Raw genomic sequence first — 23,516 nt, 5'->3', positions numbered from 1 at the left:
ATTTTAGGTCTCAAAGATCTAAACCAGTTTTGAATATCTTTTCTTTTCGCATGGAGTCAATCCGATCAGTAGTCTCCATCTTAAAAGGGGAAAACTGCTGGCATCAATCGACATCAAGGATGCTTTTTCCATGTGCTGTTTTTTCCCCGCTCACCAGTAATTTCTATGCTTCAAGGTAGAACATTTTAATTTCCAGTTTGTACCTCTGCCTTTCAGTCTAGCTACTCCACCTTGAGTGTTTACAAAGGTTCTGGTTCCTCCTTTAGCCAGAGTAAGGCCTACAGCCACATAACCCTGTAAGCGCTCAGTCTCGTCTGATCTCAAGGCTCAAGATATAACAATACTAGTCTACCTAGATCTTTTCTTGATAGATCAATCGGTAGCCCACTTAATCCAAACTTTGGTCACTGCAGTTAGCTACCTGGAATACCTAGGTTGGATTCTCAACCTAGAGAAATCCTCCTTAAATCAATCAAGGAGATTGCAGTACTTGGGGCTGATCATTAATACAGCTCAGTAAAGGATGTTTTTTTTTTCCCCAGGAAAGGATCAGTTCCATAAGGGAACTGATTAAGTCACTCTAGGCAAAGAAGAATCTTTCTATTCGTCTTTGCATGAATTTGTTGGGAAAAATTAAGGCCATTCCTTATGTGCAGTTTCATTTAAGACTACTGCAAAACAGTATCCTGTCAACTGGGAACAAGAAGGCCCAAGCTCTGGGCTTCCCAATGCATTTATTCCCCAATGTGCATCAGAGCCCCAATGGTTGATATCCAAAAATCTTCAAAAAGAGAAATCCTTTCTAACAGTTACCTGGAAGGTGGTAGCAACAGACGCCAGCCTTCTAGGATGAGGAGCAGTCCTGGAAGAAGCATCTGTCCAAAAGGAAATGGTCCAAATCTGAGATGACCTTGTTCATCAATATTCTAGAGATTTGGGCAGTATGCCTGGTCCTCGAGGCCTGGTCGCTCAAACTACGGAATTGTCCTGTCAGGATCCAATCCGACAGTGCCCCCTTTTATCATTCAAAGGGGGGAACGAGAAGTTGTGCGGCCCAGGAAGAGGTGAATCATATTCTATCTTAGGCAGAAAATCACATTCCTTGCCTATTAGCATTTTTAATTCCAGGAATAGTGATTTGGCAGGCGGACTACATGAGTCGCCAGCAATTGTTCCAGGGAGAATGGTCCCTTCACCCCGACATGTTTCTGTTGATATGTCAGAAATGTTGGGAGTTCCGGATGTGGAACATTTTGTTAAAGACAAGGGATCCAATGGCATAGGAAACAGATGCCTTGATTTTTTCCATGCGATCAGGTTTTACTGATCTATTCATTCCCTCCTGTTCTGCTGCTTCCAAGCCTTCTTCACAGGATCAAGCAAGAAGGGAAGGAGGTGATTCTTGGGGCCCCAGTGTGGCCCAGGAGATCTTGGTTTGCCAAGATTGTAAAGATGCAGTGGGGGACCCTTGGACTCTACCACTATGGGCAGACCTTCTCTCATTCCATCCTACCTTACAAATGCTAAATTTAACGGTTTGGCTATTAAGACACACATTCTGAAAGATTGTGGGCATTTAGTCTCAGTAGTTCTACTTTGGTTATTTGCTAGGAAGCGGCCTCCAGAATCAAGAATCTGAAAAGCATTTTGTCTCCTGGTGTAAATCCAGGGGTTGACACCCCAGGAAATATGTAATAGGTAGGATCCTTGAATTCCTACAGACAGTATTAGAAATTAAGCTGGCCTTAAGTACTATCAATGGCCAGATGTCGACCTTATCAGTCTTTCTTTTCAACAACCATTTGCTTCTCTCTCTCTGTTTCATAACATTATTCAGGGGGTATCGTGGATTAGTCCTCTGGTTTGGTCACCCCTGAACCCTTGGAACTTAATTTTAGTCCTGTCGGTTTACAGAAGCAGATTTTTTATGCATCCAATACAAGATTTTCCCTAAATCCCCTTGACAGGGGGAAATATATTTTTCTTAGTTGCCATTTCTTCTGCAAGAAGAGTATCAGAGTTGGCTGCTATTTCTAGGAGGAGCCGTATTGGTTGTTTATAGGATAAGGCTGTATTGAGGCCTCATCCTGAATCTTTTACCGAAGGTAGGATCGTTTTTTCATTTAAATCGGAAATTTTTCTGCCTTCATCTTTTTCCAGAACTTTGTTTCTGTGGAAGAAAGGTCACTATATTTTCTTGATGTGGCAAGAGCAGTCAAGGTCTATTGAAAGTGACCGCTCAGATTCGTAAACAAATGTTTTGTTTGTGTTGCCAGATGGTCCTAAAAGAGGACAGTCAGCATCAAAATCTACTATTTCTAGCAGTATCTTGACATTTAAAAAAAATAAATAAATGAAGGAACATGTGAAACAGTCAGAGCAGTGATACCTCCATTCTGCTGCGTACACACGATCGGAAATTCGGACAGCAAAAGACAGATGAGAGCTTTTCGTCGGAAAATGTGAATGTGCGTATGCTCCATTACAATTTTGCTGGCCAAATTTCAGCCACCAAAAAATTGAGAGCATGTTCTCAATTTTTCCTATGGAAAAAATTTCAATTGGAAATCCCAAACCCACCCCAAAGATGATGCTTGCAGGAATTTTCATAACGTCCCACAAGTGCACCCCACAGTGTGAAAAAGCACACTGCGATGAATAGGAGTTGGTTTTCAGGTGTTTTTCAGTGGCTATTTCTAATGCTAAAGTGCCTTAAAACTGCCTCAATGTGAAAGGGGTCTAACTAAAACTATCACTCACTACTTTGATTTAACAATATCTATTATACTTTAAAATCAAGCAAGAATTACATCAACTTGCTGCCAAATCCCCCAAAAAATGATTTTGTCCAGGGCAGGGACCTGCTGGGCTGGACTGTCTGATCTTCAATAAAAAAAAGTTACACCACAGATTTTTGTAGCTTATGAACTTGAAAATTGCTTTCATGGCACATGCGCGAGGTCTAGCATGGCGGACGCATCCTGCTAAGGCTCCGCACTCTCCGCCGCCGCTTCGGGACTTAACCTCTGAACCAAACCCGACACAACCCCCGTATTGGATTGTATCTCAACCTCACAAGCCCTGGCATCTAGTGGAATGGTGTTGACGGGTCACAGAGGTAAGAACAAGCCAAAACCCATCAAGGAAGCCCTCGTCCGCGCCTCGTCTAAAATGGCGGCGAAGGCCCTTGCTATTCAGCGAGCGACCTCCACCCCCAGCCGGGAAACCTCGGACAGCGATGATGATCGTGAGGATGGCATACATGACCCCACAGATACATCCCCATTACCGTCGGGGATGATCCCCAGCGACTTCCTCAAACACATGGAAGCTATGCTACAGAAAGCCCTGAAAGTCACCTCGGAGCAGATCACCGACAGACTCTTGCGGGAGATACGCGACATTGGCCAGCGCACTGCTGCCTTAGAGTCCAGAGTGGACGACATTGAAATCGCTTTACAGGAGCAAGCCCAGGAACAAACTGCCCTCTGAGAGGAGAATGTTACCCTTCTCTCACGATGGGAAGATGCTGAGAACCGCTCCCGTAGAGCTAATTTGAGAATAAGAGGCATTCCCGAGTCAGTAGACGATGTTCAGTCTTTTGTAACGGCCATGTTTCAGGAACTGGCCCCGGGCATACCTATTGAACGTCTAGAATTCGATAGAGTCCACAGAGCCCTTACTCGAAGACAAGCAGACGGCCCTCCCAGGGACATTATTGTTAGGCTGCATTTTTTCCGCACGAAAGAACAACTTCTCAGTGCAGCCCGCAACAAGGAATCCCTGCAATTCCAGGGACACACATACCAGCTTTTTTCAGATTTGGCTCCCCTTACCATCACCAAGCGCCAGGCCATGAAGCCACAGCTGCAAATCTTACTCCATCACCAACTGAAGAACACCTGGAGATTCCCGTTTGCTATACAGTTTTCCTACCAAGGACAACAGCACACCTGTTCGTCTCCGGAATCATTACAGCGCCTGCTGGAAGGCCTCCATCTTGCCCATCCTGATCCACACACAAAGACCAGCTTGCCTCGCACACCAGCTCGTTCGGCGGCCCGTCCTTATTCGGCTACACCGCATCGCAACCAGCCGGGCCCTGTGTCTGTCCGCAAAGGAACCCCCGCCAGGCTGTCGGATGGCATTGTTTCTACTCCCAAGTCTCGGCCGCCGCGCTGAACTGACTGTTCAGGTGTTTTCATCCTTTCTTATTTTTTTTTTCTAAGCTTTTATATTTCTTTGTGAGATTTCTAGGATTCGGACATCCATGCGGAAGACGAATAATGACCTCTATCCTGGAGGACATCTTCCACCGAATCCTCTCTACCTGCTGTTCCGTATGTACTCTCCTCTTTTTTTTCCATTTTTATTTTTATTTTCCCAGGTTTTTCAGTACTGATGGCTCTTAACTTGAAGCCTTTTATTTTGACCTTGGGCTCTAAGCTTCTCTATAGCCTGACTCCCCTAACTAATCTTCACATTTTGATTTATTTTTTGCGATGAGACGCTGGCACCTCATGCTTGCGGTACAACTTTCAGTGGTATCTGGTTATATCTATAATTATCGTGTCTTCACGATTCCATTATAGTGATTACAAATGATGATAGTTTTCTTAATGGCCTAGTATATACCAACTTGTCCCCCATTACCCCTTCCTCCCCTTCCTTTTCTTTCCTTGGCTCCCACCCCCTTCCCACCATTTCTGATACCCCCCTCCCACTCTTTTCCCTCTTTCCCCCTCTTTTGTCTCCTCCTCCCCGCCCTACTTTTCTCTACCCTGACTTGCCCTCTCCCTCTTTCCTTTCTCCCCCATCCCCGTCCTCTTGATTATTCAAAGGCCCTTGTAATACTGTTATAGTGGGGTATTATGTACCAGTCTAATTGCATATCCAATACTTCTTGTGGTCCTGTTAATTGGACCAGGTTCTTATGTTCTCTTTCTGTTTCTTTTTTTTTGTTTTGGTTCTTTATTGGTTTAGCAAAATGCACTGTTTATGTACAATTGTTGTCCTTGCGGCGGCGGAGAGCAGCCACTGCTCCCCCCTCTCTTAATGCACTCTCTCCTGGGTCGCCTGTTCTGGACCCCGGGGACTGAGCATTGCTTGGCTGAGCAAACCATCCCGGTGTCTAACTGTTTCTGCCATCTCATGGTTTGCCCTGCAGACGAACTTTCTCTCTTCTTCTTCTTATTCTTTCTCTATCCCCCCTTTGCTCCCTCTCTCTCATTTCCTTTGTCTTTTTTAGGTCGGTCGGTTCCTACATTCCATACATTACTCTATAATATCTTCCCCTCTGCTTATAGATGGCCCCCCTGAATATACTGTCTCTTAACGTTAAGGGTCTTAACTCCCCCAACAAGCGGGTTAAGGCCTTCCAAAATTTCCACTCCCTGAAAGCTGGGATAGTGGCCTTGCAGGAAACACATTTTGCGGTATCCCAAACCCCCAAATTTTTTAGTTCCCGTTACCCTCAGGTCTTTACGGCCTCTGCAGCCACTAAACATAGGGGTGTATTGATAGCGTTCCATCGTTCTCTACCTTTCACGCCCACTGCAGAAATTAAAGACCCGGCAGGTCGCTATATTATTCTGGTAGGCCTACTCCAGGATACTGAAACCACGCTAGTTTCTTATTATGCCCCGAACGGCAACCCTAACCCTTTTTTTCACACCTCCTGCAGGTTATCAAAACTCACTGCAAAGGTACGCTTTTTGTTTGTGGGGACTCCAATCTAACTCTACATCCTCACTTAGATAAATCACCATATACGCCTGAAAGCCATTCCCTTTTGGCGCAGCTTCGGAGACAGTTCCACACGGCATCCCTCCTAGACACCTGGAGGGAATGTAATCCCTTGAAAAAGAACTACACGTTCTATTCATACCCTCACAAATCGTTTTCTAGGATTGATCATATTCTGACACCAGTGGCCTCCTTCCCAGTCGTGCTCCAGTCCAACATATGTCCGGTTCCCTGGTCTGACCACTGCGCCGTTATCACTACTATCACCTCGTTGATCCCCAGAGCTAAAGAAAGGTCTTGGTGCATGAACGAAGCACATCTTACCAATCAAACCTACTGCTTTGACATTCATCTTGCTCTTACAGACTACTTACGCCATAATACCACTGCAGACATTTCCCCGGTTCTTCTCTGGGAAGCTCATAAGCCGGTAATTCGGGGCAGCTGCATCTCTCTAGCCACACATATTAAGAAAGACCGACAGGCCAGACAGCAAAAGCTGGAGGAAGATTACCACTCACACTTTCTCCAGTTTCAAAACTCACCTACAGAACCCCATAGGCTTGTCTTTGAAAAAACTAAACTGGAACTGGATCTTCTATTAGCCGAGTCAGCGGATAAGGTTCTTCGTAAATCTAGTCACGCGATATATACCAAAGCAAATAAACCTGATACCTTTATGGCCCTGCGTCTCCGACAGCCTGACAAGATCCGTAAACCAATTAGACTTAAAATTGCTAAGAACTCCCATACTAGCAACCCCATCAAAGTACTAGCCGAATTTCGTGAGAAGTTGGCTGACTTATACTCAGACAAAACCCAGTTCTCATCAGCATGCAGAATCCCTATTTCAGAATCTGTCTATACCTGAATTATCCCACACAGCTAGAGAATCCATCGATACTCTGATTACTGCGGAGGAAGTACTTTTAGCTATAAAATCCCTCAAACCCCATAAACGCGCTGGCCCTGATGGTTTACCCAGTAACTATTATAAAAAATTTTAGGATATACTGGCTCCCTTATTAGTGAATTCGTTTAACGCCCTGTTAAGGCAGCAAGCCCTCGGTAGAGATTCTCTAATGGCCACGATAGTTATGATTCCAAACCCAATTCTGACAACACCCTGTGGTCTAATTTTCGCCCCATATTCCTACTTAATGTAGATATAAAAATTTTATCCAAAATCCTTGCACTACGTCTTAATCCGATTATAGGAAAATTGATCCACAAAGATCAGGTAGGGTTTATTCCCCGTAGGCAGGCTAGCGATAACATTCGCTGAGTCGTCTTGCTGCAACACCTTGCAAAAGCGCGTTCAATCCCCATGCACCTCCTATCCTTAGACATCAGAAAAGCATTCGATACGGTCTCATGGCCTTATCTCCATTTCATCTTGAAATGTTGGGGTTTTGGCCCCCACTTCCTTCAGTGGATTATGTCGCTGTATGCCGACCCCCAGGCGTCAGTGAAATACTCTGGGTTTAGTTCTCAAAGTTTCCCAATATGAAGAGGGACGCGACAGGGGTGTCCCCTGTTGCCGCAACTCTTCGCTTTAGCAATAGAACCCCTGGCCACGCTGATTAGAGCACACCCAGATATCAGAGGACTGGAGGTTGCCTCTACTGCTCATAAATTATGCTTATTTGCCGATGACACTTTACTGTTCATTACCTCCCCACACATTACCATCCCTAATCTAATCAATCTCCTTGACAAATTCTCTAAAATTTCTGGCCTAGAAGTTAATCAGGCAAAATCCAAAGCCCTTAATGTGTCACTGCCAGATGACATCATGGCACTTCTTAGGACTAATTTCCCATTCCAATGGTCTAGTTCTTCTATCCCGTACTTAGGCATAAAACTTACCAGTGATCCTGCAGCTTTGTTCCGAGCGAATTATCTCCCAATGCTGAAGCACCTCTCATCCTTACTCCAAGATTGGCAACCCCTTTGCATCTCTTGGATGGGGCGCATTGCCGCCATCAAGATGTCCCTGCTCCCTAAGCTTCTTATACAGAGTCCTTCCCATTCCAGTGCCCCCTTATTTCCACCGTATAATACAAGGCCGGGTCTTTAATTATATATGGGGTCTCGTGAAAACCCAGAATCTCTAGATCCACCTTACTTCGTCACCACAGGGCCGGTGGTCTAGGTGTACCCAATTCCCAACATTACTACCACGCGGCCCAGCTTGCCCAAATAACACTCTATCATGCCAAAGCTGAAGTTCCCATTTGGGTGAGTCTAGAGGCGGTGGATCTCCATCCTATACCCCTAACTAATCTTCTCTGGCTCCCCCCTGCAGCCCGAGGCCCCATTCCCAACCCCTTGACCTCTAACTCTGTCAAACTTTGGGATAAGCTTTGTAAATCATTTCATTTGATCTCCCCACACTCCCCCTTACTATCCTACATTGGTCACCCTAAGTTCTATCCTGCCTATACTTCTCCTTCCTCATTCGGAGCATGGGAACATGCAGACTTAACCCGAATATGTGACCTGGTGGCTGGTGGTACAGTCAAACCGTTCTCATCCCTGCAAGCCCAAACACAATTACCAAATAATGAATATTTCCGTTATCTCCAAATCTCACATTTCGTGCAACAGACTGTAGGCTTAACCAGGGGAATGAATACGTACACAATATTTGAAAAAATATGCAACTCTGATCCGCACGCCCCGGGCAGCATATCACAGATATATGCACACCTTACCTCTCAGCCTTCGACACTTCCGACATATGCGCAGTGTTGGTCCAGAGACCTGAATCTAAATTTGGATGGACACGACTGGTCTGATATTTGGCTACACACTAAACTCTCCTCGCAAAATATTGTGGCCCTGGAAGCGAGCTACAAAGTTCTCATGCGTTGGTATTTAGTGCCAGATAGAATTGCAAACTTTTTACCCTCTTACTCCTCAAACTGTTTCCGTGGCTGTGACGAGAGGGGTACGCACTTGCATATTTGGTGGACCTGCCCAGTGGTTCAACGCTTCTGGACTGAAATCTTTCTGATTTTATCCACTCTGATCAACAAGACATTAGACCCTGACCCGGCTTTGGCCCTCCTCAATTTTTACCCAAATTTGTACACCAAGGCGCAGATGCGTCTCGCTCTGCAGGTCACCACGGCAGCCAAACAAACAATAGCTAAAGCCTGGAAAACTTTCACCCTGCGCCTGACTGAAGTCAAGAATAGGGTTACGCAGGCAATGATACACAGCAAAATCGAAGCGACTGTTCAAGACACTATCCCCCGACACTCTAAAATCTGGCAACCATGGATTGACCATTATCTACCTCCACACTTTGATCACCATCTATTAGAACCATAGCAACAAACATCCCTCGGTCAGCAGCCAACTGCTGGCCTTCAGATGTTTAGTGGGAGCCGGCAGACCACAGCTCCTGCCTCTCCACTTTCTCCTTCCTCCATTCCTCCTCTATTCCCTTCCCTTTCTCTCCCTCTTTTTCTTATCATTTTCTCTCCTGTTTTTCCCCCCCTTTTCCCTTTCTTCTACTTCTACTTTTCTTGCCTTGTACTTTAATATCCGCCCTCTTAATGTACCCAATTGCAATAGACGCTCACCCTAGTGGTGACCTTGGGTAACACTAGTTATGGTTTGAATGTTCTGCAGCTTTTAGTATACACAGAACTAGATATTATGCACTTTTCTATATGATAGTGTCCTAGCCTCTACGTATGCTACACGCATCTGTCTTTATGTTCTAGTGTCTAGGCCTAATATAAGTTAGGTTTCAAGCTGATCCAAATCACATTGCTAATTCGTCAACTTTATTGTAACCTGACATCGTCTAGAGTACATTTTGTTATTATTTCTTTCATTGTGTACAAGACAAAATGCAGTTTCCTATGTGCTGTATGTTTCCTATGTTAATAAAAAACGTTTTGAACCGAGAAAATTGCTTTCATTCACAATTGATTGATACAGATTTTCCGTAAAAAATATAAAAAAAAATCAAGGGGAGTTAAGCTTGTTGTTTCCACCTGAATTCCGGGTTGACCAGTGAATAGGAGAAGTATGGGTGCTTTAGAATCTGTGGGTTGCCAATCAGGATTGGCAAACACATCAGGAAGGACACTATGGGCTCTATAGGCCTATGTTCTAAGTCTTGGTGACTCTGGGATGTTACTTGTGCTAGCCACTGCAGCTGTTTGGACTGCACTTATGGGACTCATCATGTCACCAAGTGATACTGTCGTGCTGGTATGTAAAAGATTAGGAAGTACTAGGTCGCTGGTGATTCTGTCAGTGAGGCTTCCCCTTCTCTCTCATCTGACATACTCAAGAATCCTGTAGGTCTCTTCACTAGTGTACCTTTCGTTGGAAATTTTGGCCACTAAATTTACAGGTACCTAGCACGACTCATGGTAAAATTGCACCTGGCTGTCAGGAAATGCTCGCTAGTAGTGAACCACTACAAAAAAATGTACCTGCTAGTCCTGGCAGAGATCAGGCCTGATCTTGCTAATGCTGCAGTTTTGTAAGTATCAGAAGTGACAGTGATCTACTGACATTGCACTTATTTGGGGGGGGTAAATGCAGGTGCTGCCAAGGGTTGGGGCTGATCCTGCTAATGCTAGATTTTTGGAGACACTCTACTATTAGGGATGCTAGTATAATTTTGATCAAAGATATTGATCTGTTCAGACACTATACTAGTAATGGAGGATTATAGTGTGTCTGCAATAGTGTTACTGGCAATCAAAGGGTTAAATGTATTAGTTAATATGGGGTGGACAAACTGATGCTATCTAGGATTGACGCTGATGCTAACACTATCTGGCATCAAACATGACACTAATACAGTGATCAGAAAAAAATCTGTACACTGTACTAATGATACTGTGATAGCACAGTGAAACGGTTAACTTGTGGGGCATTCAGGGGGTTAAATGTGCCTAACTATGTGATAGTCAGTGTAGTGCTTGTACTCACTATCTAATGCTGTCTCTTCCCATGCTGGAACCAAAAAGAGAAGATGACTAGGGATGAGCTTCGAGTTCGAGTCGAACTCATGTTCAACTCGAACATTGCCTGTTGGCCTGTTCAACGAACAGTGAACAATTTGGGCTGTTCGCGGCAAATTCGAAAAGCCGGAACACCCTGTACAAGTCTATGGGAGAAATCTAAAGTGCTAATTTTAAAGGCTAATATGCAAGTTACTGTCCTAAAAAGTGTTTCGGGACCTGGGTCCTGCCCCAGGGGACATGGATCAATGCAAAAAAAGTTTTAAAAAGGGCAGTTTTTTCAGGAGCAGTGATTTTAATAATGATTAAAGTGAAACAATAAAAGTGTAATATTCCTTTAAATTTCGTACCTGGGGGGTGTCTATAGTATGCCTGTGAAGGGGCGCATGTTTCCCGTGCTTAGAACTGTCCCTGCACAAAGTGTCATTTCTGCAGGAAAAAAAGTCTTTTAAAATCACTCACAGCTATAATGAATTGTCGGCTCTGTAATACAGAGAACACTTAATGAGTGTTCTCTGTATTACGGGAGCCGACAATTCATTCATTGATAAAAAAAAAAGCGTGGGGTTCCCCTAAATTAAATTACCAGGCCCTTTAGGTCTGGTATGAATATTAAGGGGAATCCCGCGTCAAATTTTTAAAAAAAATTGTCGTGGGGGTCCCCCTAAAAATCCATACCAGACCCTTTATCCGAGCACGCAACCTGGCAGGTCACAGGAAAAGAGGGGAGGGGACGAGAGAGCACCCCCCCTCCTGAACTGTATCAGGCCACATGCCCTCAACATTGGGAGAATGCTTTGGGGGTCTGTGACCCCTCAAAGCACCATGTCCCCATGTTGATGGGGACAAGGGCCTCATCCCCACAACCCTGGCTGGTGGTTGTGGGGGTCTGCGGGCGGGGGGCTTATCAGAATCTGGAAGCCCCCTTTAACAAGGGAACCCAAGATCCCGACCCCCCCTGTTTGAAATGGTAAGGGGGTACCCCTACCATTTCACAAAGAAAGTGTAAAAAATGGTTAAATAAGACAAACACGCTTTTGAAAAATTCCTTTATTAAAAAAATAAAAAAATAAAAAAAAGATTCCAGCGGTGGTAATCCACTCTTGCTATCCAGCGACGGATGATCATCTCTCCGGGGTCCAGCGATGGCTGATCTGATCCAGCAACGGGTGAATTTCAGTCCAGCGCAGTCCATCCATGCATCCATCTTCTGTCTCCACTGAGGAGACACTGCAGGGATCCCAGTGCCTGACGTTTCTTATATTAGGAGGGCGGGGCCACCCGTCACCTGACCCGCCCCCTCTGACGCTAGTGAGGGAAGCCAGGGGTTCCCCAATGACGTATGGGTGACCCCGCCCCCCTCTGATGTAACGCAGGTTTCCGTTGCATCAGAGGGGGGCGGGGTCACCCATATGTGTTCTCTGTATTATGGGAGCCAACTTTTCATTATAGCTGCGAGTGATTTTAAAAGACTTTTTTTCCTGCAAAAATGACACTTTGTGCAGGGACAGTTCTAAGCACGGGAAACATGCGCCCCTTCACAGGCATACTATAGACACCCCCCGAGTATGAAATTTAAAGGAATATTACATTTCTATTGTTTCATTTTTATCATTATTAAAATCACTGCTCCTGAAAAAACTGCAGTTTTTAAAACTTTTTTTGCATTGATCCATGTCCCCTGGGGCTTTTTAGGACAGTAAGGCGGCGTACACACGCGGGGACTGTCTGCCGAAACTAAGTTCGTCAAACAGTCCGCTCAAACTTTTGAATGAACGAACACGCCCACACACGGCACTTTTTGAGCGGACAAATACGGCAAACTTTGTTCGTCGTACTAAGTCCGCGCAACTTTTGAAATGAGCGGACTCGCCCACACACGAGGCAACAGTCCGCTCATTTCGAGCGCGTGTGCAGGTAGGCGGGGAATGGACTTAAAGGGGAACCCCAACGCCGAAAAAAATTGGCGTGGGGGTCCCCCCAAAGTCCACAACAGACCCTTGTCCGAGCACGCTACCCGGCCGGCCAGGAAAGGGGGGCGAGCGAGCGCGCCCCCCCTCCTGAGCCGTACCAGGCCCCCCCACCCCAAAGCACCTTGTCCCCATGTTGATGAGGACAAGGGCCTCTTCCCGACAACCCTGGCCGTTGGTTGTCGGGGTCTGCGGGCGGGGGGCTTATCGGAATCCGGGAGCCCCCTTTAATAAGGGGCCCCCGGATACCGGCCCCCCACCCTATGTGAATGAGTATGGGGTACAATGTACCCCTACCCATTCACCTGTAAAATAAAAGTACCCAAAAAAAAAACACAACACACGAGATAAAATATTGTGACATATACCATGTGACACCGCCCCATTGTCACTATATAAGTGGCCGCACAGCGCGGCTCTGGCATTCCGGCCGGAGAGATCGTCGAGGCAACATCTCCTGGAGAAGAACAAGAAGAACAAGAAGAACAACAAGAACGGAAGGCGGCGGCGACAGCGGCGGCAGAAGAACCGAAGAGGGGGACAAGACCCCCGAAGTCGGGAGAAGAGGCCGGCGGCGGGGAGGAAGAAAGCCGGACTCCTCCGCTAGCAAAAGAGCTACAAGAAGATAGCGGAGGAGTCCGGCGAGAAGACCCCCGAAGACGGAAGACCCCCGGAGCTGTGCAATAAAATATTTTATCTCGTGTGTTGTGTTTTTTTTTGGGTACTTTTATTTTACAGGTGAATGGGTAGGGGTACATTGTACCCCACACTCATTCACATAGGGTGGGGGGCCGGTATCCGGGGGCCCCCTTATTAAAGGGGGCTCCCGGATTCCGATAAGCCCCCCGCCCGCAGACCCCGACAACCAACGGCCAGGGTTGTCGGGAAGAGGCCCTTGTCCTCATCAACATGGGGACAAGGTGCTTTGGGGTGGGGGGGCCGCGAGGCCCCCCCCTTCCCCAAGGCACCCCCCATGTTGAGGGCACGCGGCCTGGTACGGCTCAGGAGGGGGGGCACGCTCGCTCGCCCCCCTTTCCTGGCCGGCCGGGTAGCGTGCTCGGAAAAGGGTCTGTTGTGGACTTTGGGGGGACCCCCACGCCGATTTTTTTCGGCGTTGGGGTTCCCCTTTAAGTCCATTCCAGGCGGCGGAGCCCGCGACGTCTCCGTCGCGGGCCCCGCCTACCTGCACACGCGCTCGAAATGAGCAGACTTCCCTCCGAGCGGGAACAGTTTGCTCATTTCGAAAGTGGCCTACACACGGACGGACTGTTCGCTCAAACCAAGTTTCAGCGGACAGTTTTTCGGAATTTCCGAAAAACTTTGTTCGTCAAACTGTCCGCTGAAACTGTCCGCTGAAGCCCCACACACGAGCGGACTGTCCGCTGAAACACTGTTCAGCGGACAAAGTTGAGCCAACAGTCCGCCCGTGTGTACGCGGCCTAACTTGCATATTAGCCTTTAAAATTAGCACTTTAGATTTTGAACATTCACGTCCCATAGACTTTAATAGGGTTCTAAAGTTCACACAAAGTTTAGGTCTATTTGCAGGTTCTGGTGCGAACCGAACAGGGGGGTGTTCGACTCATCCTTAAAGATGATATAATTTCCTGTGCCTTTGTTTTCTAAACACAGGCACGTGCTCTTTACTGATTCACCAGAACCGATTAGCAGGTCCCAGACAAAAATCATTGGCTGGGACCTGTTCACTGATCAGTGCTAGATCGATTTACAGCACTGCCTTGCTGGTGCGTGCATGTGTGCCCTGGCTCAGGAACCCAGAGGAAGTCCAGATCATTTATATATACACTATACATCGTCCAGGGCACAGCTCTGTTGAACAAATCTGCTTTTGATCTAAGCAAAAATATCTTCAGTGAGGAATGACCCAGAGAAATATCCAAAAACAATACGAAGGATAAAGCTGTTTTCCTAGGTGTGGTAATTTCACAATCCCTGACAGTGCCAAAAAACGCCAGCACAATAACAGCCCTAAAAAGAGATGTCTCAAAAGAAGAAAAGCAAACTATCACTAAAACGGCTATTAGTTTGCAAAAAAGATCCACTGATATTGGACGCCTGTTATCCATAATGGGGTGAGATCTCCTAAAGCCTTTGAGAACCTGGGAAACAGGAAAAAATTAAGACAGCAAAGGTAAAGCACAAAATTTTAAGAAGAAAGAAACTCCCAAGAGAATTTTCTAAACTGAACTAGGACTATATCTAGATCCTTAATAAAATCACATTGCCATATAGTGGAACTATTAAAACTAGAGGTCGACCAACATGGGTTTTTCTCTGGCTGATGTCGATGCCGATATTTAGAAATCGCGGTGGCCGATGGTCGATATATGATGCTGATTTTTTTGGGCCGATATGTTAGGCCGATTTTTTTTCCCCTTCATTTCATAAAATCTAACAGTTAGACCCCTTTCACAGTGAAACATTTTTCAGGCACTTTTGGGCTAAAAAAAAGCGCCTGTAAAGTGCCTGCAAAACGGCCCCCCTGCAGTCTCAGTTAAAAAAAAGTCCTGCAAGCAGCATCTTTCAAGCGGTGTACGTCGCTCCTCCCTGACTCCTGCCCATTGAAGTGAATGGGCACCGCTGCGGAAGCGCCTGCAAAGCAATTCGGCAGCGTCGCCACATGGGCATATTTAACCCCTTCCTCGGCCGCTAGCTGGGTTATAAGTGCCCCGCTAGCAGCCAAACAGCGCCGCTAAAATGATGGTAAAGCACTGCTAAAACTAGCAGCTTTTTACCGTCAACGCCTGCCCGCTCCAGTGTGAAGGCAGCCTTAAGTAATAAGTGATATAGAAAATGTCTTACATTCATTAAACAAAACAAACCTCCAATCAGTTCACTTGTATGTATAATTTAGATAACAAAAAAATATATATCTTAAATATTAAATACACAAAAAAATGGGCTAACTTTACTGTTTAAATTTTTTTTTTAATTCATTAGTGTATTTTTTCCAAAAAAATGCATTTGAAAGACTGCTGTGCAAATGCCATGTGACATAAAATATTGCAACAATCGCTATTTTATTTCCTAAGGTCTCTGCTAAAAAAAAAAAAATATATATATATATATATTATATATATATATATATATATATATATATATATATATATATATATATATATATATATATAATGTTTGGAGGTTCTAAGTGATTTTCTAGCAGAAAATACGGGATGTATACTTGTAAGCAAACAAGTGTCAGAAAAGATTTAGTCTTTAACCACTTCGCGCCCAGGCCAATTCTGACATTTCTCTCCTACATGTAAAATTCCTAATTTTTTTGCTAGAAAATTACATAGAAACCCCAAACATTATATATGTTTTTTTTTAGCAAAGACCCTAGAGAATACAATGTCGGTCGTTGCAACTTTTTATCTCGCACGGTATTTGCGCAGCAATTTTTCGAACACGTTTTTTTAAGAAAAAAAAACAGTTTCATGCTTAAAAAAAAAAAAGAAGTAAAGTTAGCCCAATTTTTTTGCATAATGTGAAAGAAGAGGATACGCCGAGTAAATAGATACCCAACATGTCACGCTTAAAAATTGCACGCGCCCGTGGAATGGCGCCAAACTTTGGTATTTAAAAATCCCCATAGGCGACGCTTTAAATTTTTTTATTGGTTACATGTTTTGGGGTACAGAGGAGGTCTAGAGCTAGAATTATTGCTCTCACTCTAACGTTCGCGGCGATACCTCACATGTGTGGTTTGAACACCGTTTTCATATGTGGGAGGGACTTAGGTATGCGTTTGCTTCTGTGTGCGAGCTCAGGGGGACAGGGGCGCTTTACTTTTTTTTTTATTGTTAATTTTATTTTTATTTTTTTTGTTTGACACTTAAAAAAAAAATGATGACTTTTATTACTATTACAAGAAATGTAAACATCCCTTGTAATAGGAATATGGCACGATCGGACAAATTTACAGTGAGATATGGGGTCAATAAGACAGCCGGAACAGCCGCTATGATTGTTCTTATGGTGCAGGGAATCGCCGGATGAAAACGCTGATATCTGAATGATGTCTGTGGCCTGAGGCATCATTCAGATATAACCACCGAAAACCCATGACGTCAATAGACGTAGTATGGGCGCCAAGTGGTTAAATGGTTAAACTGAGAACTCCTACACACGAGTTCAGTCCATTGATAAGTAAAAACATTGTATCTCTTTGGTCTTTTTCTCAGACTTGGCAGGCTGCCCAGACAAGTCGCTCCACGGGAAGACTTCAGGCAACTTGCATTGATGTCGCGCTGAAGTTTTAAATTGGCATTTTTTATCAGCGCAATCGACCAATGGCGATTAATTAAAAAACGCTAAATATCTGCCGATATATCGGTTGACCTCTAATTAAAACTGACCAAAAATTTGTCCCAAATATTCAAATCCTCCTTAATCTGACAAGTAACCCAAATATGGGAGAAAGGATTCTAGAGACCTTTAGTAACAAGTGCAAATTCTGGCTACCGGGATAACCCTAGCTGCAAAAGTAAAAAGCCCTAACAATGATTGTACGTCTCTAAGAAAAACTTCTCATATTTGACAAAAACGAGGCAATCATTGCCCTCATTCTTAATAACTTACATTCAGGAAGTCTGAATTCCATAGACTTACGAATCTATAGTAATGGGGGGGGGGGGGGGGGGGGGTTGCCAAAAAAATCAGTGCAAATAGCAGAATCAGCAGGACCTATAAATAAAAAATCATCCAGGTAATGAATAATTGCGCCCGAACAGGCTACTTTTGATAAGACCCATTGTAAGAAAGTGGAGAAGGCTTCAAAATAAAAACTGAATTTGGAAAACCCCATGGGCATACACTTGTCAAAATAAAATAGACCATTAAAATGAAAACCAAGCAAGTTGAAACCTTGGGGGTGGACAGGTAGAAGTCGAAAAGGCAACTGTATATCAGATTTTGCAAATAAGGATGCGTTGCCAAATCTTCTTATCAAAGGAAGTATAGGTCACTGAGGCTTCGAAGTCTGATACCTCATCATTAAGGGATTGGCCATGGGGGTAAGATAAATAGTGAATTAGATGAGATTTGAAACTGGTGTCCGGGCCTTTTGCATTGAAATCTGTAGACTCGGGTTGTGCAACATTAAGGCCGCGTACACACGGGCGGACTATCCGTCCAACTAAGTCCGTCAGACAATCCGACAGACAGTCCGTCCTACTTTTGAATGAACGGACTTGACCACACACGACGAACAGACAGTCCGCTGAAAGCTTGCGCGATGACGTGTACAGCACGTACGACGGGACTAGAAATACGACGTCCAATACACTGCAATGCAACCTTCGGCCGTGTAAATCCTTTCTGAGCATGCGCCATACTTAGTCCGTCCAACTTGCCTACTCACAAGCGGACTGTCCGCTGAAACCAAGTTTGGACGGACAATATTACGGAAATTCCGAAAGACTTAGTCCGCCAGACTGTCCGCTGAAAAAGTCAGCTGAAGCCCACACACGAGCGGATTGTCCGCTGAAACACGTTTCAGCGGACCAAGTCCGTCAGACAGTCCGCCCGTGTGTACGCGGCCTAAGTTAAGCCAAAGCCCTACATCCACCCCAACGAAGTGAAGGGTGAATGGAAAGTTTCTGCCTGAAATTCTTGTCATAACTAAGCCAGGAGATGCCTCCAAAGTAACGAAAGGCTTCTGCTACACTATCCAGATTTTGGCACAAACCCATACATCTTTCTGGGAAACGTTCGCCCATAATAGAGGCATAAATTCAAAATTCTTGGAATCAGTTCTGAAAGGTTCTAGGGACAGCTATTCTTCTATCCTCCTCAGCTTTATCATGTAATTTCTTATTACTTTTAACTAAGTATTCTTTGGATGGGGGATTAAGGATAAGATATTGATGAAATCTCCCCTCCAAATCTTTTCTTTGATCGAACTGATATCCAAGAGGAGAAATTTCACAAGGAAGAGCCTCTTTAAAGCAAGACTCAGATATATGAGACTTCATTACTGGTACAGTATTTCTAAAATCAGGGATAAAAGTAGATTTATTAGGGCTGACCAAAACAGTGGAATTAGTAGGAACAGAAGAATTACATTTAGTATTAGCATAAACAGTAGAACTGTTTACAACATTATCAATAGTAACTGCAGGGTTAAATATATTGTCAGAAACACCACCATTCCATACTGAACCAATACTTTTTGCATTCTGCAAACTCACAAGCATGTTGGCCAGAGAACCAACTTCTTTACCCAAGTCAGACAACGAATCAGTATTTAAAATCTCACCAGGAGTGCTGTCCAAGCTGCTATTCTGCCTAGGTGAGGCCACCTCACTGACATGTTGGGAATTGCCTGCTGCAGCTCTAATTTCTTATATATATATATTTTTCTTTTGCATAAATGTTGATTATCACTGGTCATGTGTATCACATATTGCTTATAGGTTTCTGAATTCATTTCCAAAGCTGTTTTCCACAAAAGAATATGTGTTTTTATTCATGCGCTATGACTTCTTTTAATAGTCAATTTCCTACATGTATTTACTATTAAAATTACAAGTAAATTACAGAAAATATTCACAGCATTTATAGTCTCCAGTCTTCAATTCAATGCTAGCTTATCTTTAAACATGCAGTTGTGGTGATGCCTAATGTGGCATGTCATATTTAGCAGGTTTCAATAACTCAGAAAATAAGAGTTATTGTTTGTATTACAAATTACTAGTGCTTATAATGCTAATCTGAAAAGCTGTATGTTTTATACTTGATGATAATTATAGGATATTCAGATTTGCGTATTGCTATGAAATGTCAACAAAAATGAAAAATAAATACATTAACCGCCCTTTCCATTTTTTGACACACACAAGTAATCTGTTGTAGTATATCGCTATTAATATGCAAATACATGGTTTTATAAGCTATCATTAGCCAGCCTTTTATCGGTTGTATTAGAAATACTGACATTTTTTGCATGAAGGTACTTAAAAAATAGCAAAAAAATTGTGCATTTGTTTAAAAACACCTAGTGGCTGATTTACTAAAAGCAAATATACTGTGCACTTTGCAAGCACAGTTGCACTAATTTTCCCCAGTGCTTAGTAAATGGGGTAAAGCTCTGCTGATTTCCATCATCCAATCATGTACAAGAAAACAAGTTTATTTATTTACTTGTCCTTGCACCTGACTAGGTATTCTGTACAAAGTAAAGATTTACTACATTTACATTGTACTAAGGAAAATTAGTGCAACTTCACTTTACTTTAGAAAATCCTCCATAGGGGTGGATTTACTAAAGGAAAATAGACTGTGCACTTTGGAAGTGCTATTGCAGTTATTTTTCCAACAGCTTAGTGAAAGTGGTGAAGCTTCATTTTGTAAAGAACACCCATTCAGGAGCAAGGAAAATTTTAAAAATCATTATTGCTTACACATGATTGGATGATAAAAATCAACAGAGAATTCCCACTTTCCTAAGCTCTGGGGAAAATTAAGCAAATAGATTGTACACTTCGCCAGCGCAGTTGCACAAATTTTTCCAGAGCTTAATGATGGTCGTAAAACTCTGCTGAATTCCATCATCCTTCATGTGCAATCAATAATATTTTTTTTCTATTTTCCTTGCACCTGATTGGGTATTCTTTACAAAGTGAAGTTTCACCGCATTCATTAAGCTCTGGGAAAATGAGTGCAACTGCAATTGCAAAATGCACAGTATATTTGCCTTTAGTAAATCCACCCTTTTGTGTTTTTTTTTGTTTTTGCACTTTGCGCTTAAGATGTTTGTTAACCCCACAAAAACAATTGATCCTGCTCCTTTAAAGCATGTTATACAACACAGTGCTTGTCCTGTGTCATTTGCCCCCCTGTAACACCTAAAAAACCTGGCTGATCCTTTTTAATCTGACTACGGTGTATCATGGCTGTTGAGACCAGACACTGTGGTCAGTTTACATGCCTCTGTCATCAGCAGCCTGCTCAGGGCCGCTGATAAGCCAGTACAACTGGCCCTGCTGTACCGGGCCCAGCCAGCAGGGGGGCCCGGCAATCAGAGAATAAAATAATGCAGAGTAAAAAAAAAAAAAAAAAAGTCTCAGCCAGCATCCGACTTATCTGAGCTTTTTTCATCTTTCTGGGTGCCTCCGTATTCATGTTTTGTTCTTGTGGATGTGAGGTACTATTTTTTCTATTTCGGGAGCATGTCACTTCCGCAGCCACTCCACAACTGGCTCAAGTCCCGCCCTGCACATTCCCTTCCCATGCGGAGTGATTCATCTCCTTCTGCTTAAGGCAGGAGCAGACATATAGGGGTCACCATTGAGCTTGGGCTGCATGCTGCAGGGGGCACGTGTGCCCCCCCCCCCCCCATGCCTGAATTGTTAGAGAAGTGGCTGCCTGATCCTCAGCTGATGTGTAAATCGGTGATGCAGGAACTCGATCTCACTCTTTACAGTTACACTGAAAGTGAAAGCAAAGGGAGAGCTGGCTTGCAGTGTGTACTGTGCTCTCTGCCTCCCCCTAGAGGTCAGTACCCGGCATGGAGATTGAAGGTATAGTGCTGCTGACAATTAAAACAAAAGCAACCTGTATATGTTTGTAATTATGCATGTGTGTGTGCTCAAAATCAGAGGGCAGGGAAGAGGGATTTAACCGACTATAGTAGATGGTAAATTCTCACAGTATCCCCTCGGGAAAGGAGACAATAGACCCTTCAAATGCACAGATTTTGGATATACAGTAGAAGTGAGGGGCCAATTCTGTTGAGAAAGCATGGCCAGAAATCTGTCATTTTTGTCCCCCTGTCCCAAAAAAAAGTTGCCGGCTGCTATGCAAATCTAGCCTCATGACCTCTGCCATGTGTAACAACAGGTCCTCCTTAGCAGACAGCTACCGTTTAAGAGATGTGTCTGTGTGTGCTTTTATGTGTGTGTATATTTACGTGTGTGTGTATGTATATGTGTTTGGATTTATATGTATGTATATGTGTGTGCATTTATATCTGTGTGTATGTATTTATATGCATATTTGTATATGTGCGCGTGTGTGTGTGTATACACTACTTTTAAACTTGACACCCTTTTTCTGTACGATCACAGCTGATTTTCTTAGAGCGGTTCATAATACCAACAAGAAAACACCATTCCTCTGAAAAGCAATCCAGGCTCAGATCGCTTTTCAGAGACAGTTGACAGGCAGTAAAGAGGCAATATATTGTAACATGACTGGTAAAATGTTGATAAACACTGATCTAGAGGAACCGATCTCTCCAATTTCCTCCTGCAGCCGCTGAAAGCCTGGAAGAGGATAAGGGTGGGGCTAAAGGGGGCCCCCAGACAGGTATGCTGTATGGGGCCCCATGATTTCTATCAGCTGCCCTGAGCCTGCTATCTGCTCTCCTCTCTGCTCCTGTGTCCTCCTCCCAATCCCACCCCTCTATCTGTGAGCCACCCCCCCACCCCCCCCCCCTCCTGCTGCTCTCATAACATTGACCTGTATACACCATCAGCACTGCCTCCTATTGCAGTGTCCCCCTCTGTGAATGATTTATCAATAGAAATGCTGTTAATATCTAATTTAAGAGCTGAGATTGCGATCACATGGCCAGCCAGCTCTCTCCTCCTCTCCTCCTCCCCTCCAGACTGACATCAGTAGAGGAATCTCAGCCCCACTGCTGCATCTCTCAGAGGAGGAAAGGAGTAAGCTGGCTGGTCATGTGATCGCAATCTCGGCAGTGAAATTATGTATTTGCAGCATATATTTTTTATAAATCACACAGGATTTACACTACAATAGGAGGCAGTGCTGATGGTGTATAGAGGTTAGAGTGGCTTAACAACCACTTCAAGTATTTTTCACAATTTTGGTAGAAGGTGTATTAGTTACCCTATTGATTTAGGTTTATTTATCTATTTATTTATTGGAGTGCAACACTTTATTGCTTTTTATAGCATATGTAGTGCTGCCAAGTTTTAATATTTATTTGATCAGTGTACTTTTATATAAATTTGTGGTAGCTGCTAAAATTGCCCCCCGATGATGTCAATGATGACAACACACATTGGGTCGGGCTAACGCACGACATAGAAAAATGACGTGTGTTAGGGTATATGAGAGTCAAAGGAGCTGCACATCCTAAAAAAATGAAAACATGGAAAGATTCCCCACAGGGTTTTTTAGCAGCAAAGTAAATAAAATGTATATTTGTAAAAAATGTATTATTTTATTCAATAAAAATGATTCAAATATACAAAGAGTTTAAAATATAAGCTCTGGTTGATGGCATAAAAAACAGGGTAACCAAAATTGATGGTGACATTACACATCATAGGAACAATGTGATACAAATTAAGTTAAACCATAGGATGCATAAGAATACCCCAATGCATTTCGACACCTACATTTGTGGTCTTCTTCGGGGAGTTTTTAGTATTCTAGAAAATACATTAAAAAAGTTTTTACCAATTATACTTTACATTTGGGCGACCTACAATAAGAGTAGAAATCTACTTCACGTATACTATCATATATGAACCATACATTGCTTCCTATCTATGATGATATATTTACCCTTCAAATAATGGATCTTTGCGTAACCAGAGATCTAAAAACGGTTGCATTCAAGGGATCCTGGACCTCTGTGTGCCTCCTCAGTGTTCCCCCAGGTGAGCCTCCAATCCACAGGGCTTCCAAGGAGCCACGCACTTTGACCCTAGGAAGGGAGAGGTCGGGGGAGGGGAGCACCTGCAAATTGTAATTTAGGCAGTCAGAATAAGTAAACATAAATAATTTTCATAAAAATGCTTGGTGTTAC

This window comes from Lithobates pipiens, unplaced genomic scaffold (genome assembly GCF_037356315.1).
Source record: "Lithobates pipiens isolate NorthernLeopardFrog02 unplaced genomic scaffold, aLitPip1_a1.2 Scaffold_18, whole genome shotgun sequence".
Classification (NCBI taxonomy): Eukaryota; Metazoa; Chordata; class Amphibia; order Anura; family Ranidae; genus Lithobates; species Lithobates pipiens.
This window is presented reverse-complemented; position numbering follows the sequence as displayed.